General features: G+C 53.9%; 1 protein-coding gene across 1 annotated transcript in view; it reads left to right on the forward strand.

The window, feature by feature from the left end:
- Positions 1 to 12,164, forward strand: part of LOC147110942 (inositol 1,4,5-trisphosphate-gated calcium channel ITPR1-like) — a 509,662-nt gene that overhangs the window by 277,275 nt on the left and 220,223 nt on the right. The window lies entirely within an intron of this gene.

Genomic DNA, 12,164 nt, shown 5'->3' on the forward strand with positions numbered 1-12,164 from the left:
TTCCAAGAGTTGTTTCTTGGAAGAAGCCAAACAGTTGCAGCTTAGTGTTGCTATGGTGACAGCTAACGAGATGTAAGAGTCACAGCAGCGTAATATTAACTCGCTGTGTGAAGCGCTTTGAATGGATGACGTGCTAATTGCTATATAAACGGAAGGATTTATTTATTTCATACTTGTGCAGGATTTAGATTTTTTCTCGGGAAGGGGAAGGTGTGTTCTTTTGTGATCTGCCTTTTTGCATTAAAAGTCAGGCTTTGCCCGTTTAAATTCTTATGTATATATTTTTAATTGGAAAAAAAATTGTTGGCTATATTCTCCCTTTGATTTCCTTGACTAGGTAGCTTTCTTTCAAGGAATCACTTATTTATTCAGTTTTCACCCCCTTTTTATGAAATGATGTCTTGTTAAGGAAAGCATTGATTGGCAAATGATTCCTTTGTTTGTAATAGGCCTACTCAGTCAGTGTTCCATGCCCCTCTCTTGCTTGTAATAGGCCTACTCAGTCATGGTTACAGGCTTCACAATTTTAATAAGAGTTCTCAGCCCGTGCTTCAGACCTCTCTTAGCAAAGCAGGCTGCCACTTCGCTATCGCCTGTTTTGAGCTACCGCCCAAAACGAATTTAGACCCCAGTTTTTAAAAAAAGAAATCTGATTGTAAAAGTAATGGTTTTGGGAGGAGGGTTTGGTTACGGTTTAAAAACAATCAAAACCAGATGCCACGAGCCCTACCTACAGGTTAACCATGTTTGAAAGCCTAAACTTCCCAAGCGACCAGTTTCTCAGTTGAAACTTAAGTAGATGGTTTGAAAAATTAACCAGGACTTATTGATGCCAAGAACAGATTTGTGCAGCTAGTAACTTAATGACTTGTGCTAAGAAGAAAAAAAAAAGTCTTAGGTCTGTATTAGTCTCCAAGATTAGACGTTGTTTGATGAGGCATAAAAAGAATTGACGGTCCTAAACGGAGGAGGCTGTTCTTGATCCAGCTGGCTGCCTGTAGGTGCACGTGCAGTCCATGTGGAGGGTTTATCAGCAGCCTTGAGCAGAAAGGTGATGAAGCTGAGAGACAGTTTATACAACGGAATGTGTGTTGGCACTAGTTGGGCCTCTTAACAATTGTAGAAGAGAAATGGATCCCTGAAAGTGTCTTTTTTTTTTGTCTTGTTAGCAGCTGAGAAGGATTTTGGACCGTGATCAAAGGCAGAAATTTGAACCTACAGGTGCAGATTCGAGCACCAAAGTCACATGCACAGGATCACACCACACACTCTTTACCCCCACCCTGTGCAAATCACAAGCAGACCGCAGCCTAAATTTCAAAGCGTTTACAGCTGGTGCAGATTATTCACTTTATCCCCAAGTTGTTGAAGCTTTCTCTCTCTCTCTCTCTCCCTCTCTCCTGCAGGGGGAAAACGAATAGTCTGATGTGACTACTGAAGGTTGTCCTACTTTCCGCCCCTGCTAACTGCACGATTCTTGAGTGGCTGCCAACGTTTGTCATGCAGTTACATAAGCTCAGCTTATTTCCTGGAATTCTGGCCTCTCAGCTGATGTGTGACCTTCAGCAGTAATTGCCAGTGGATGTGGGTGGACGGGGTGGGGGGGGGTGGTTGGTGGAGAATGCAGAGCTTTTTACTGTGATGCATTGGCAATGCAGTGCTGCCTGGTCTGAGAAGCAGTGAGTGGGAAGTTTAGGCTGTCAAATGCTTATGTACGTAATCCGGGGTTCTCTCTAATTAATGCAGTACCAACGGTGAGGTTAAGTAGGTTTTTTTTTTGTTGCTTCACTTACTGTGAGCAGTGAAGCAACTGTTTTCCTCGGAGTAGGTGTTTTCCTTGAACTCCTTTGCTGCTTAATCGTACTGTGATGCTAACTGTTTGAGCCAAGGCTGATCTGGGAATTAGACACTGTTTCTGCATGACAGCCATCAGTGCATCTCCATGACAACAAGGAGTGTGCTTCTACTGAGCAAGACCAGGTGCTCACCTGCCATTATATATATATTTCTTTTATTTTCCTCTTCCTTTCTCCATCTTCAAGAGACAGAAGACCCAATTGCTGATGTTGTGTGTAGTGACGCAATAGAGATCAGCATTTCAATTTGATCTAGTAATATATTAGAGATCAGATTTTTTTTTTAAATTCACTGTTAATCCAAATGAACAGTCCTGAAAAGTTGACGATTGCAACTGAATCTTGAATTTTGCCAGCTAGATGCAATCCCTGGTCGCTCCAGTCTCTGGTTAACCAACAACTTAGACTAGGACTCTTAAAGGGAAGGAAATGCTGAATGACTTTCAGTGTGGGGTAAAACATGAACCCTTTTTCTTAGTTCCTCCAAATTGCCTGTGGATTTACTCCCCGCCTCCCCTTTCTTGAAGCTGGTGACTGAAACCTAGGATTGCCAACTCTGTTTGGAGGTTTCACCACGTGACTTCCCGTCGCCAACCGCCCTGCCACCACACTCCTGCCATTGGTCACTCGGCGCGTCCCTCCTTATGTCGCACTGCCTTCCCACGCCAACTGGCAAGTGAGCAGACACTTCATTACCCGATCGGGTTATTCGTGACTGTCGGTCAAACAGCTTTTTTCCCCCAGGTCCAATTTTTAAAAAAAATATACAGTAACTAACCAACAAGAAGTGTTAAAGGAAAACCTAAAAAAAAAATGTTTAATGCCCCTATGATTTTTCTCCTGGGGTGTTTGCAGCAGTGTCCTGGAGATTAACCAGTAATTCCCGGAGACACCTGGCCAATCCTGGAGGGTCGGCGACCCTACTGACGCCAGGGTGCAATTTCACAGCTGATGGTCCAATACCTTTCCCAAGTACCTGCTCATCATGCATGAGCCTGGGTAGCGAGTGCTGCGGGAGACTGGGCATGGTGGGGGGGCGGTGGTGTTGGGGGAAAGGAGAGGGCAGGTTGGATGCTCTTACAGCCAGGTTTGACTGTGGGGGCTGTCTTATCCAAAGTTGACCCAGTTCTTACCTGAGGCAACACGTGCACGTCCAGTAGAAATTGTTGGGTGTAGGGAGCCTGGGCTGGGTTTTAGATGCGTTTACATGACCCTAAAATTGACGTGGGCTATCCGTGAAGCCTGGCTGAGGTTTTCTTAAAATACTGACCATGGGACGCAGGCCTGGAGTGCGCTTCCTTAACCCCAGCTGAACACATCAGAATCAGAAGTTAATACATTTAAAAGGATTGTTTGTAAGCAGAAAAACTAGTGATACTTCTGCAGACAACATTTAAGGAAGGAAGGAAGAACTTGCGTTTTATTTTAGCCCTTTATCACATACTCAGGACATTCCAAAGCAATACATGATCAATATTTGACATTTCAGGCGTAGTTACTAGTTTTGTAGGCACATGTGACAGTCAATATGTCCCACAAACAACAACAACAAAAACTTGCATTTATATAGTGCCTTTAATGTAGTAAAACATCCCAAGGCACTTCACAGGAGCGTTATCAAACAAAACTTGAAACTGAGACACATAAGGAGATATTAGGGCTGGTGACCAAAAGCTTGGTCAGAGAGGTAAGTTTTAAGGAGGTTCTTAAAGGAGGAGAGAGGAGTAAAGAGGCGGAGAGGTTTAGGGAGGGAATTCCAGAGCTTAGGGTCCAGGCAGCTGAAGGCACGGCCACCAATGGTGGAGCGATTTATAATCGGGGATGCACAAGAGGCCAGAATTGGAGGAGCGCAGAGATCTCAGGGTTGTAGGACTGGAGGAGATTACAGAGCTGGGGAGGGCTGAGGCCATGGAGGGATTTGAAAACAAGGATAAGATCATTTTAAAATTGAGGCGTTGCCGGAGTGGGAGCCAGTGTAGGTCAGCGAGTAAATGAATGCATGACCATGTCATCTGTTTTTTCTGGTGGTGTCGGTTGAGGGAAGAGTATTGGCCAGGACATCCTGCTTCTCTTCCACTAGTGCTATGGGATATTTCACCGCCATCTGAACAGGCAGTTTAATATCCCATCTGAAAGAAAGCACCTCCGACAATTCAGCACACTCTCTCTACTGCACTAAAGTGTTAGCCTAGATTTATGTGCTAAAGTCCGTAGTGAGGCTTGACCCCATGACCTTCTGACCCGGCTGAAAGTGCTGCAATCTGACTGGCTTTGACCCTCCTCAAAAAAATCTCACATCTGTCAGTTTGTAACCTGGTATTTTCACTGTGTTTGTGTAGAATCACTTGTGCCACCTGTACCTGCAGAACCACCTGTAGCACACCCACCTCCGAGTCAGAAGGTCGTGGGTTCAAGTACCACTCTTGAGACTTGAGCACATAATCTAGGCTGACACATCGGTGTCACTGTTGGAGATGCTGTCCATCGGATGAAAAGTTAAACCAAGGACCCGTCTGCTCCCTCAGAGGGACGTAATAGATCCCATGACACTATTCGAAGAAGAGCAGGGGAGTTCTCTCCGGTGTCCTGGCCAATATTTATCCCTCAACCAATATCACTAAGACACATAATCTGGTCAGAATTTCATTGTGGGATCTTGCTGTGTGCAAAGTGGTTCGCGCCTTTCCTGCTTTACAACAGTGACGACACTTCCAAGGTACTTCATTGGCTGTAAAGCGCTTTAGGGCGTTCTGAGGTGGTGAAAGGTGCTATAGAAATGCAAGTTCTGTTTAAGCTGCAGTGTTGCCTCCAATGTCAGGAGCTCCTTTAGAGGTGACCCCAGAGCAGAAATGACCCAGCCACATTGCTGTCTGAGGCACCAAAATCCTCTGAGTGGGATTTTGCCTGGTGCTTCTGACTGAAAGGTAATTACACTTGTGCAGCTTTCCTTTGGTTGCTAAATCCATCCTGCAAAATAAATAAGACAATTTGGCACCAAGGAGAAAAGGTGTAATTACTGAACCTCTTTCAGTGAATCGAGTGTGAGAATCCTTAATGTAATGCCGAGGAGCTTTCCTCGTGAATGATTGAACTGTATTCTGCACGGAGGGCGTTGAACTCTGGAATGCCTTGTTTGTCGATCAGTAACATAGTAAAATACTGAGACAACAGTGACTCTAAGCAGGATATGTATGTCGTAATGGGTTATTTGCCATTGGGAGAAACATTGGTCCTTTGTTTTACCTGTGTCAGAAGTGACCCGGCAGTTTAAGCTGTGAGAGCATGTTGCTCCTCAACAGGGGGGCATTGGTTTCAAGTACCAGGGAGTGTCTGCCATTCTGACTCACTGGGTGAGTTTAATCCTTTCTCGGCCCAAGCTGCAAAATGGAATGACTCTTGTCAAGGAGCTGGCACAGACACACTGCCTTCATTTTGTGCTCTCGGACACTATGCGACGTGAAAGGAAAAAAAAAAGAACTTGCATTTTATATAGCACCTTTTACGACCTCGGGAGTCCCAGCGCTTTACAGCCACTGAAGTACTTTTGAAGTGTAGCCACTGTTGCAATGTAGAAAGCACAGCAGGCCAAATTGTGCACAGCAAGCTCCCACAAACTGTGAAGTGAAAATGACCAAATAATCTGTTTTTAGGTATTGGTTGAGGGATAAATATTGGCCAGGACACCGGGGAGAACGCTCCATTCTTCTTCGAAATAGTGCCGTGCGATCTTTTGTGTCCACCCAAGAGGGCAGACGGGGCCTCGGTTTAAGATCTCCTCCAAAAGGTAGCACCTCCCCGCAATACTGCACTGGAGTGCCAGCCTGGATTATGTGCTGTGGTTTGGAACTCGAACCCGTGTCCTTGTAACTCTCCGAGGCGAGAGTGCTACCACTGAGGCACGGCTGACTTGCCTGCTTTGTGACCCATATTTTGGAATTGTGTGAGAGAGAAGTCTTCACTTGTGTGAGACTTTGAAACTCATCCCCCCCTTTAAATTTTTTTTAAAAAATTCCTTTAAGTGGGCTGCTGCAATGACTCATCAAACCATGCGCATTTAAAGGAGAGATATCGCTGAGCTAATCTGTGGGAAAACCCACTGTATTTTTCCATGAAATTAGCGAGTGGGAGTAAAGGGAACATCTCAACAGAAATCTCTTCCTCATACTTCACGACCTGCTCTATTGTTAGAAGTGCTGTGCTTCCCAGTAAATATTCTAAACTTTTAACCTTTACCTGACACACACCGAGGCTCCCACTTCACAGCTGCAGTGATGGGTCTTTTCCGGGCGGGGGGAGGGGGCTACAAATAGCCAGGCTTCCTTTACTCTGGACCGACTTCCGATTCAGAATTTCTTTCATTTGTGATAAATGAGATGATGATATTTGTTTTGTGGGATGAAGTGCTGCCTAAAGATGTCTATTTTGTTTGCTTCTGATTGCAGGTGCAGTGTTAGAGGGATAAAACCACACTAAAGAGACTAACTTGTTTTCTCAGACTTGGCCTTTCTTGTGATTTCACTGCATGATGGACGTGAAATTACCTCTAAGACGGCACATGGAAAATGGTAGAAAGCTACGACGCTTACGAATGCGCTTTGCTGTTGTCAGCACCCTCACACATCCGAGGCGTGAAGCAAAGTGGCAGCTGCCTGGTGTGCTGACAGCAGCTACTGCTACAGAAACAAGCCCAAGAGCTCAGTGGATTCTCTCTCTTCTCTCGCCGCCCTCCCGTCCTCGTCCCCTCCCTTCCTCCCATACTCGCCCGCCCATCCCTTTCTGTCTTTGCATTGCCCCCCACCCCACCCTGGTCCACCCTCGCCCACCCCTTTCCGTCCTCCCTCATCCACCCCTTCCTCCCCAATGTTCCCCCTAATTTTTTTTATGGGTGCATGGCCCCTTTAAGTGTCTGCGTGACCCATTCACAGTTTCGCGCATGCGTGAAGCTTAACATTGGAAAAGCTGGTCCAGGACGGCGCGAACCTGCAACTTAAAGGGAACGTTGTCTCTCCCTCAGCCCCCCCGCTTTCCTCCCTCACCCCCCCCCCCCCCCCGCTTTCCTCCCTCCCCCCCCCGCTTTCCTCCCTCCCCCCCCCGCTTTCCTCCCTCCCCCCCCCCGCTTTCCTCCCTCCCCCCCCCCGCTTTCCTCCCTCCCCCCCCCCCGCTTTCCTCCCTCCCCCCCCCCCGCTTTCCTCCCTCCCCCCCCCCCCCGCTTTCCTCCCTCACCCCCCCCCGCTTTCCTCCCTCACCCCCCCCCGCTTTCCTCCCTCACCCCCCCCCGCTTTCCTCCCTCACCCCCCCCCGCTTTCCTCCCTCACCCCCCCCGCTTTCCTCCCTCACCCCCCCCGCTTTCCTCCCTCACCCCCCCCCGCTTTCCTCCCTCACCCCCCCCCCGCTTTCCTCCCTCACCCCCCCCCGCTTTCCTCCCTCACCCCCCCCCGCTTTCCTCCCTCACCCCCCTCCCGCTTTCCTCCCTCACCCCCCTCCCGCTTTCCTCCCTCACCCGCCCGCTTTCCTCCCTCACCCGCCCGCTTTCCTCCCTCACCCGCCCGCTTTCCTCCCTCACCCCCCGCTTTCCTCCCTCACCCCCCGCTTTCCTCCCTCACCCCCCGCTTTCCTCCCTCACCCCCCCGCTTTCCTCCCTCACCCCCCCGCTTTCCTCCCTCACCCCCCCCGCTTTCCTCCCTCACCCCCCCGCTTTCCTCCCTCACCCCCCCGCTTTCCTCCCTCACCCCCCCGCTTTCCTCCCTCACCCCCCACCCCCCCGCTTTCCTCCCTCACCCCCCCGCTTTCCTCCCTCACCCCCCCGCTTTCCTCCCTCACCCCCCCGCTTTCCTCCCTCACCCCCCCGCTTTCCTCCCTCACCCCCCCCCCCGCTTTCCTCCCTCACCCCCCCCCCCGCTTTCCTCCCTCACCCCCCCCGCTTTCCTCCCTCACCCCCCCCGCTTTCCTCCCTCACCCCCCCGCTTTCCTCCCTCACCCCCCCGCTTTCCTCCCTCACCCGCCCGCTTTCCTCCCTCACCCCCCCGCTTTCCTCCCTCACCCCCCCGCTTTCCTCCCTCACCCCCCCGCTTTCCTCCCTCACCCCCCCGCTTTCCTCCCTCACCCCCCCGCTTTCCTCCCTCACCCCCCCGCTTTCCTCCCTCACCCCCCCGCTTTCCTCCCTCACCCCCCCGCTTTCCTCCCTCACCCCCCCGCTTTCCTCCCTCACCCCCCCGCTTTCCTCCCTCACCCCCCCCGCTTTCCTCCCTCACCCCCCTCCCGCTTTCCTCCCTCACCCCCCCCCGCTTTCCTCCCTCACCCCCCCCCGCTTTCCTCCCTCACCCCCCCGCTTTCCTCCCTCACCCCCCCGCTTTCCTCCCTCACCCCCCCGCTTTCCTCCCTCACCCCCCCGCTTTCCTCCCTCACCCCCCCGCTTTCCTCCCTCACCCGCCCGCTTTCCTCCCTCACCCGCCCGCTTTCCTCCCTCACCCCCCCCCCCCGCTTTCCTCCCTCACCCCCCCGCTTTCCTCCCTCACCCCCCCGCTTTCCTCCCTCACCCCCCCGCTTTCCTCCCTCACCCCCCCCGCTTTCCTCCCTCACCCCCCCGCTTTCCTCCCTCACCCCCCCCGCTTTCCTCCCTCACCCCCCCCGCTTTCCTCACTCACCCCCCCCGCTTTCCTCACTCACCCCCCCCCCCGCTTTCCTCACTCACCCCCTCCACCCCCTCCCTCCACCCCCCTCCCTCCCCCGCCCCCCCTTCACCCCGCCCCCCCTTCACCCCGCCCCCCCTTCACCCCGCCCCCCCTTCACCCCGCCCCCCCTTCACCCCGCCCCCCCTTCACCCCGCCCCCCCTTCACCCCGCCCCCCCTTCACCCCGCCCCCCCTTCACCCCGCCCCCCCCTTCACCCCGCCCCCCCTTCACCCCGCCCCCCCTTCACCCCGCCCCCCCTTCACCCCGCCCCCCCTTCACCCCGCCCCCCCTTCACCCCGCCCCCCCTTCACCCCGCCCCCCCTTCACCCCGCCCCCCCTTCACCCCGCCCCCCCTTCACCCCGCCCCCCCTTCACCCCGCCCCCCCCTTCACCCCGCCCCCCCCTCACCCCGCCCCCCCCTCACCCCGCCCCCCCCTCACCCCGCCCCCCCCTCACCCCGCCCCCCCCTCACCCCGCCCCCCCCTCACCCCGCCCCCCCCTCACCCCGCCCCCCCCTCACCCCGCCCCCCCCTCACCCCGCCCCCCCCTCACCCCGCCCCCCCCCTCACCCCGCCCCCCCCCTCACCCCGCCCCCCCCTCACCCCGCCCCCCCCTCACCCCGCCCCCCCCTCACCCCGCCCCCCCCTCACCCCGCCCCCCCCTCACCCCGCCCCCCCCCTCACCCCGCCCCCCCTCACCCCGCCCCCCCTCACCCCGCCCCCCCCTCACCCCGCCCCCCCCTCACCCCGCCCCCCCTCACCCCGCCCCCCCTCACCCCGCCCCCCCCTTCACCCCGCCCCCCCCTTCACCCCGCCCCCCCCTTCACCCCGCCCCCCCCTTCACCCCGCCCCCCCCTTCACCCCGCCCCCCCCTTCACCCCGCCCCCCCTTCACCCCGCCCCCCCTTCACCCCGCCCCCCCTTCACCCCGCCCCCCCTTCACCCCGCCCCCCCCTTCACCCCGCCCCCCCCTTTCACGCCCCCCCCTCCCTTTCACGCCCCCCCTCCCTTTCACGCCCCCCCTCCCTTTCACGCCCCCCCTCCCTTTCACGCCCCCCCTCCCTTTCACCCCCCCCTCCCTTTCACCCCCCCTCCCTTTCACGCCCCCCCTCCCTTTCACGCCCCCCCTCCCTTTCACGCCCCCCTCCCTTTCACGCCCCCCTCCCTTTCACGCCCCCCTCCCTTTCACGCCCCCCCTCCCTTTCACGCCCCCCCTCCCTTTCACGCCCCCCCTCCCTTTCACGCCCCCCTCCCTTTCACGCCCCCCCTCCCTTTCACGCCCCCCCTCCCTTTCACGCCCCCCCTCCCTTTCACGCCCCCCCTCCCTTTCACGCCCCCCCCTCCCTTTCACGCCCCCCCCTCCCTTTCACGCCCCCCCTCCCTTTCACGCCCCCCTCCCTTTCACGCCCCCCTCCCTTTCACGCCCCCTTTCACGCCCCCCCTCCCTTTCACGCCCCCCTCCCTTTCACGCCCCCCTCCCTTTCACGCCCCCCCTCCCTTTCACGCCCCCCCTCCCTTTCACGCCCCCCCCTCCCTTTCACGCCCCCCCTCCCTTTCACGCCCCCCCTCCCTTTCACGCCCCCCCTCCCTTTCACGCCCCCCCTCCCTTTCACGCCCCCCCTCCCTTTCACGCCCCCCTCCCTTTCACGCCCCCCCTCCCTTTCACGCCCCCCCCTCCCTTTCACGCCCCCCCCTCCCTTTCACGCCCCCCCCTCCCTTTCACGCCCCCCCCTCCCTTTCACGCCCCCCCTCCCTTTCACGCCCCCCCTCCCTTTCACGCCCCCCCTCCCTTTCACGCCCCCCCCTCCCTTTCACCCCCCCCTCCCTTCCCCTCTCTCGCCCCCTTCTAAACTCATGGACGTACAAGCCAGGCTTATACAACCTGTTCTCAAAATTTAACCCTTTAGACCTTGGCCTGAAACTCTACTACACCCATGACACTCTTCTAATTTGCACACAACCCTTCTACAATGCCTCTGAGCAAGATTACTAATTTAAAACCAAATAAGGCTTTTTTTTGTTGATTTCTAATCTCTTGATGTTGACTCCTCTTCTGTAGTGTATGGCTGGATTAGATCCTAAATTTCAGAGGTGAAAGGGCTGGGCTAAACCGAGGTTTGCTCATGATTCATCATGACTTGTACTATATTCAGAGACTGTTTCAGTCTATCCTAAAGGTCAGCCTTGGCTGAGTGGTAGCACTCTTGCTTCCGAGTCAGGAGGCCGTGGGTTGAAGACTCGTTCAAAAGACTTCAGCCCAGAATCTAGGAAGACACTTCAGTGCTGCGCTGTCAAAGGTTCTGTCTTTCAGCTAAGACGTTAAACCGAAGTCCCATTTCCTACCCGCCCCCAACTTCAGGTGAATGTAAAAGATCCCTTGGCACTATCTGAAGAAGAACAGGAGCATTCTCCTGGTGTTCTGCCCAATATTTATCCCTCATCCAACTTCAATAAAACAAATTATCCAGTCCTTTTATCTCATTGCTCATTGTGGGACTTTGCTCTGCGTAAAATGACTGCATTTCAAAAGTAGTCTGGTGGCTCAGAACTGCTTTGGGACGTCATGAAATGCCCTATATAAGTACAAGTTTGTTCCTTCTAGTTGCAGATGGGTGTTGTGTGGGTTGCTCAGAGAAAACGGACTACTGGATTGCTCCCTTGGACATGTTGTTGGGTGGTCCACATGAGCTCCAGTAATATTAGCTGTGTTCAGAAATGTAATAATTAATGGTAAGCACCTGAGTAACTGAAGAATGGAAATGCAGCTGGAACAGGATGTGAAAATAATGTACTTGTTTGCTGTATAATTACTTCTGGAATCCAATTTTCAATTGCTCTAATTGCTGTGAAGCAATATTAAAATGATTCATCAAGCTCGGTTATCACTCTGAATTTGAGTACTACGTGAACCTAATCACTGGCTTTAAGTTGCGTAGACAGATTATAACGTGGCACAGTTGCTGTGTAGTCAGTAGCTGGTCCAAAACTTCCCTCAAGTTTAACAAATTGTTAGCCAACCCCATGGATGCAGGATAGCTATTTATCCAGTTGAAAGCTCAGTTAGACGTTCACTGTAATCGGTTTTATATTGGTGATCATTTAGTTTGGATTTTGGGAGAACGGTGTCCGGGATTCAGCTCCTTTATCTTGGGGGTAAAATCTTCGACCCTTTTTTCCGTGGCTCATGGCCACTGGTCTCCCAGAATCCAAATTAAATAGGCGCCAGTGAGTGCCTAATGTTCCTCATTCACTAATCTGTGGCACCGATTGTTCCCAGTTTACTGGAGAAAAATCACAGGCCCCCACTTGCCTTAATATTTTTACCTGCTGTATACACCTGCATGACATTGGTCCTTCATGTGGTTGATGCAATCCCACCCTTTTCTCCACTGTTGAGGTGTTTTTTTGGGTCTTATCCAGCTGCAGGAAATGGGCATCTGAAGTTTAAGTTTACTCTCGCTTTGTTTTCAGTTGTGGCCAGTCAGAAAAACTTAGTCAGGAGTTTATCACCCACCCCTGAGACGTCTGAATTCCTGACACCTGCCAAACACGGCTTCTGAGCATCAGGATTTTTGAACCTCTTCCAAATGGTGCAGGTGCCTGACGACAAACTGCTTCATTTCCTCCACAGTGCAGGTG

This window comes from Somniosus microcephalus, chromosome 11 (genome assembly GCF_052327205.1).
Source record: "Somniosus microcephalus isolate GS21.2 chromosome 11, FLI_Smic_1.0, whole genome shotgun sequence".
NCBI classification, from domain to species: Eukaryota; Metazoa; Chordata; class Chondrichthyes; order Squaliformes; family Somniosidae; genus Somniosus; species Somniosus microcephalus.